We start from the raw sequence: 6072 nt of genomic DNA on the forward strand, positions 1-6072 counted from the left end.
TTAGGTGCGCAGCGGCCGTTCCACTTAAGAATTTCTCGCAGAGCAGTCGTGGACAGCCCGTGCTTGTATTAACTGGCGCTAGGTTGTCCGCACCCCATTGAATTTTTCCCTGTCACGCATTTTCTCTCTCTCACTTCCTTCTCTGCTTCACTTCACTCACTTTCAACTAAAGCTCACGAATCCTGTCCTGCCACCTGTACCCTACCCTACCTGCCTACTTTATGACCAAGATACGGGATACGATCCAACTCCAGCTAGCTTACAAAAACACAAGTGTACTCGTTTATGCTTTAGCAACACAAATTATGCTTGTAAGTGGGACCCGCCACAGCAAAATATAGAAACTGTTCCCACCGGGCCCACGCTTCACATGGTTCACGTGGCGTGTTCCTATTTGACGAGCTCTTCCAAGTAAACAATTCGAACCCCTAACCGTTGGTTCAATGCATCATCAAGCTCTCTGGAATGACTAATGAGAAACTTTGTAATCAATTGTGTCAATGTCATTAACCACCCTTTTTTTAAGATCGGTAAAAAATATATAGTCCGGGACATCAATAATTTACAAAGTTTCTTTCATGTTAATTTTATTGTCAAAGAGAAACGCATAACTTGTTACAGATGCATTAATAAATATAAATAATATCTTTTCAAATTGAACCGGCTCAACTCATTATAAAAAAATATGTAAAACACTTTAATTTGATAGTGTAAAAAACCGGTTGCCCGAATAGCTTAATAAGGATGGTTATGCACTTATGTCTTTGAATGAAAAAACGAAACATTAAGTGGGTTGGTCGAATTCAACTACAAACTCTTCTTCCAAAAATACAACGTATTTCGAATGAGAAATATATCTACACATCATCGTTTAGATATTAACTTTGTAATCAAAAATTTCACAGTCAAAGTACATACTTCAAGAGTTGAACATGTGTACGTCGCGAAACTTTATAAATACTCAAAATTGTTGCGATATTTTGCTTAGTGCAAAAACATACAATTTCTAGGGAAGTGGTATCGATAGTTAAAGTATTTTTACTGTAGATTTATGTACTTCTTTTATTTTAATTTTACCCTGGTGAATTGCAAAAAGAAGAGAATCTAACTAACTTACTAACAATCAAAGCAAACCTCAAACAAACAAACTAATAAGTACTAAACCAGACCTCAAATTAACAAAGCTATGATAAGCTAGCATCAAACCAAACCTCAAATTATGACTTTGATAACTCAAAATCATACCAAGAACGTGGCATGTTATGTTTGGTTTGATCCTCTTTTTGTTGCCGTATAACTTTGTGTTGAAGACATGAAGTGAAAAAGAAGAGCATTTCATTTTCTCAATTCTCATCACCACATGCATTGTGGGTGTCTCCTTCCTTTGAATGCACGTTGTGTAAAAAAGCAAGTAACCTCGAGGGTTTCAATAAAAACGAGTAAAACAGTAAAAGTTACGAGGGTCAAAGCGTATGACTGGTCAACACGTGTGAAATCCACAATCATCTTTTTCCTAGATGTGATTAACAATCATTTAAGCACGGAGCTTTTCATAATGTAATACCCCTCTCACCCAATCACTTGTCCACAGGTTAAAAGTCTCTAAGACTCTAACTCTATGATTAAAAGCAGAGAAAGTTCTCCGATGCACCAAGGTTGAAGTGAACCAATAGTCATTGATCAATTACAGTTATTCATTTAATTCAGCGAAAGTTCTTGCATGCACCATGGTGCATGTGAACCAGTTATCAGAATGCGATCTCGACCATTGATTTAATCTAGTTTTTTATATGCACTAACTTCAACATTGACACCGTTAACCTTATTGGAACCCAAAAAATTAGAACCAACATGGTAAATCTGTAAATGCTGGGTAAAATCTGGAACAAAAAGGAGATTCTTTCAGTATGGCCACAACTCGATCGGGTTGAAATGAAAACGAACAAACCCATTCACAACTTTCACTCTCTCAAGCTCAAAACTGACAAAACCAACTCACTTTTGATCCTCAACCACACCCAGACATCAATTCACACCTTACACAATTCAACTCTCACCAATCCCTCTCTTTATGGTTGAGTCTCTGCATGGGTTTTGCAGAAACAAGGCAGTAGTCAACTTGGATCTTGAATCTTGGAATCGATGTAGTTGATCACACAATCGGAGCAATAGAAATGACTGCAATTTTCGATCAGTAAAGAACTGTACCTAAATTTGTCGTGGGCGCAGATTCACAGTAAGAGAAATCGGAGCATTGGCCGGGTTTGGATGTTGACCCGGTTGTGAATGGGTTTGTTCGTCAGAGCCGTCGTGGGATTCGGAGGAGAGATCGATTAAGGTGGCCGCTTTGTTGATTAAAAAGCTATAACAGAGAGATCTATCGAAAGCCAGATCAATCCATAGCTAGAATTAAACAGTGAATAGGAGGACAACAAGAAACTATAAACTGAGCTTTTTTTATGCCTCAGTGCCTCCCACACTGATCTAAAAGGTAATTTACTGCAGTTTTTTTTTTGTCTTTGTGTCACTAATGATCGTAATTGCTACGGTTAATGGTTCAAGTACACCATGGTGCACTGAATCCGCTCCGTTAATTCAGTCAACTACATGACACTAACATCGATGTTAACACCGTTAAACAGAATTAAGACAAAAAAAAACTCAAATAACATGATAAAAAGTAAAAACAGTAGAGTAAATATTCGACCACACGCACGAAGCCGAACTTCTTTGACCCGAATCGTCGACCCGTTGGCCCACAACCAAAACCCGAGGGTTTTTCCTCCGTTCAGGCATATTTCATAGGACCACCGCCGTCAGCTTTCGTTCGGCCCCTCCTTCCCTTCCACAACGACCCTCCTCTCAATGGGTACCTACACCTCGATGTGAGGATCCAAAGTAAAGTAGACCAGGTCTCAATTCATTCGACAGGAACAGCCCCAGCTAATTTTCTCATCCTCCAAACAAACCCATTGAAGTGGAAGCAAAGCTACCCTAAATCAAATCAGAGAAGAACCATTTAATCACCACCGACCCTAAATCAAATCCAACCGAATCTCTGCAGTTTTGGTGGCCTACTATTGCAAAAAGCCGGCGACCAAAAAACTCTAATAAACGAAGGTACTCAGCGCCGTCGATTCTTAATCGGCCATCAAGCACTCCCTACACCTCGATGTCACTCACTCCCCCTCCCTCGCCTCTTAGCTTCCCAAAACCCTAGCCTCCGAGCTCGCCAATACCCCCGTCATGATCGCCGCGCTCGTCCCGTCGTCTTCTCTCCAGCCAGTAGAGATAGGTAATTTTACTTTTACTGTGTTTTCATTTTATTTTTTGAAGTTTGCTAACCTAACGTTGGTATAATTCTGTTAACCTATGTTGGCTGGTTCAAGTGCACCATGGTGCACTGAATCCGCTCCGTTAAAAGCAGTAATCATAACTGTAATCAGAAGGTACAAATACATTTAAATAGTTATTTGGGTCATTATAGTTTTTTTATATATATATATATATATATATATATAATTACTTGTGTGAATAGAAAAAAAACACAAACCGAACACCTTTTTTTTTTTTTTTTTTCAAATTAATGGCTGGTGCGGTTGCTCTCAAGCCTTGATCAATAAAACTGTCGAATACAAGAGTGAACATTAAGCTTAAATCCCTGATTACAAAGACATAAAATAATATCAACACTTTCTACAATAAACATGTACTCAACTAGGTACTAACTAGACAAAGAATACCACACTAATGATGACTCTATTTGTTTTCACATAGCGGTGACATGCTGGAAAGACTAGACTAGTAGATATGTAATACATTTACACATCCTAATGTCCAATAAATCAGCTTCCCAACTTGTTGCCCCCCAAAGATAAATCCGACGACACTTAGCTTCACCCTACCACTAGGCGGCAACGACCATTTAACGAAACAAGAAACTCGATGCCTACCTAAAGCAGACAATGCTATACTGAAAACCAAAACTAACTGAAAACCTTTACGCCAACCAAAACTATACTGATCGAAATTAAAGGTATCTATGGGATGGGTTCTAATATGGACCACTAAGTTGAGGACTAGTTGAGGACTTTCAAATTAATCGTTTATTACACCTACCTTTCAATCACATTTTTTCATCACAATCGTTCAGTTTTTAGGTCCATTTAAGTAGATCACTTTTACAAATTTTCAGCCAAATTGGTAATCGTTAAAGGATTGAACTAAATCAAATCAATGGACGATCCAAATCTGTCAAACAGGAGTTGTTCAAGTTTATAATTGGTAAATCACATTTAAGAATGTCTTAACGATTTTCAATTTGGATGAAACTTTATGGAGATGATCTACTCATATATATATATATATATATCTATAAACTAGACGGTCGAGATGTGAATATGCGAACGAAAAATGGGTGAAACGAAGAAGTCCTCAACTTAGTGGCCCTTGTTAGAACTGTCACATCCCGACCCTTAAATTTTTACCTTATTTACTAGCTTGGTTATAATAAGAATTTTACCGTCTCCGTCATTGAGGTAATAGTTTAATCGGTCCCTAGAGGTGTTTTGAGGGACGATTAATTTCGGGGAGTTATTCGTGGGAGAAAATATGACAACGGTAAAAATGGTAAATTTTAGCTAGTAAAAGGTAATTTTTATTCGGGTATTATTTTTCGGGGTGTTTTATTTCTGGATTTGGGTGGTATAAGAAGGTTGGACCGGGCCAAGGGGTGGTCAAAGCCCAGCCCTTTTTCTTTCTCTCTCCCTCCCGGTTTTCCCGCACCCGAGCCTCTCTCTCCGCGCCGGTTTTCTTCTTGGCTGCCCGCCGCCGTCCGGCCACCAACCGCCGCCACACCGGTCCCGTTCGGTCGGCCATCAACCCAGCCACCTTCCTGGACCGGTGACAGCCCCCCTAGCGCCGCCGATCGGGTGGAATCTAGCTCGAACGGGTCCGACTGCCGTAGCTCTCCATCGCCGGAGCTCCCTCCTCCGGCCGCCAAAGCCGGCGATTCTTGGCTCAAAAGAAAGCTCTCCTCCCGTGCAGCAACCCCTCCAAAGAGCTCGCCCTCTCGTGGTCTAGGTAAGGGGAACCGGTGAGTGGAAGCTCTAGAGCTTTTTGAGTTGTTTTCGTTCGATTAACCTAGTTAGGCTTGGAATTGGGTGTTGTGCTGGTCATGAAAGTTGTAGAGCATGATGAGGTGATTATTCTGTAAAAATTTCATAGGTTTTGGAGGTCGCCGGATTTGGCCTCCGGCCGCCGCCGCCGGTTGGGAGATTTTTATGTTTTTAAATGTGGAATATTAAGGGGAGTTTATTGAAGTGAGTTTTGGAATTTTTGGATGAGTTTTGGATAGGTTTATGATTTTCCGAAGTTTGGTATTTTTGGCGGTTAATTAATGTAAAATCCGGCCGTAGGATTTAAGTCGTATTCTGTGGGAAGTTGTTTTTACGGCTGCCGGTATGTTCGGCGAAGTTTGAGCCGTATTGAGTTAAGAATGGCGAATTTGGGCAATGATGAGTGTGTGGGAGGCTCACATTTAATTTTGCCTATTTTGTTTAAATATTGGATTTTAGTTGGGAATTTAATTATATATTTGTGCCAGGGTTCGAGGAACCTCATTGGAGTGGCGATTTAGATTTCGTCGGGCTTATGCCTAGAGTTGTGAGTGGACTTTTATTTGAAATAATATGCATGCTATGGTTCATGATTGAACATTTCCTTTTGTTGGAGTTTTGACGTCAATTAATTTTGACGCTTTTATTTCTCTTAGAGAGTTACCGAAAATGGGATTTTCGGTGAATATAAATTTGTATTTATGAGAGAGTATGTATATAAAATGCTAGCTAGCCATATGTGTCTGTCCACCTTAATGGCGTAGCATATAGCCGCATTATGGTGTGACGTGAGCGTTGGACGTGAGCGTAGTAGCCCTATATGAGTGTTTAATTCATATAGGGGGTATGAGCACATATTTATACACCCGTCTGTCCACCTTAATGGCGTAGTGTAGCACCGCATTAAGGCGTGACGTGAGCGTTGGACGCGAGCGTAGTAACCCTATATAGACCC

Source organism: Fragaria vesca, linkage group LG1 (genome assembly GCF_000184155.1).
Source record: "Fragaria vesca subsp. vesca linkage group LG1, FraVesHawaii_1.0, whole genome shotgun sequence".
NCBI classification, from domain to species: domain Eukaryota; kingdom Viridiplantae; phylum Streptophyta; class Magnoliopsida; order Rosales; family Rosaceae; genus Fragaria; species Fragaria vesca.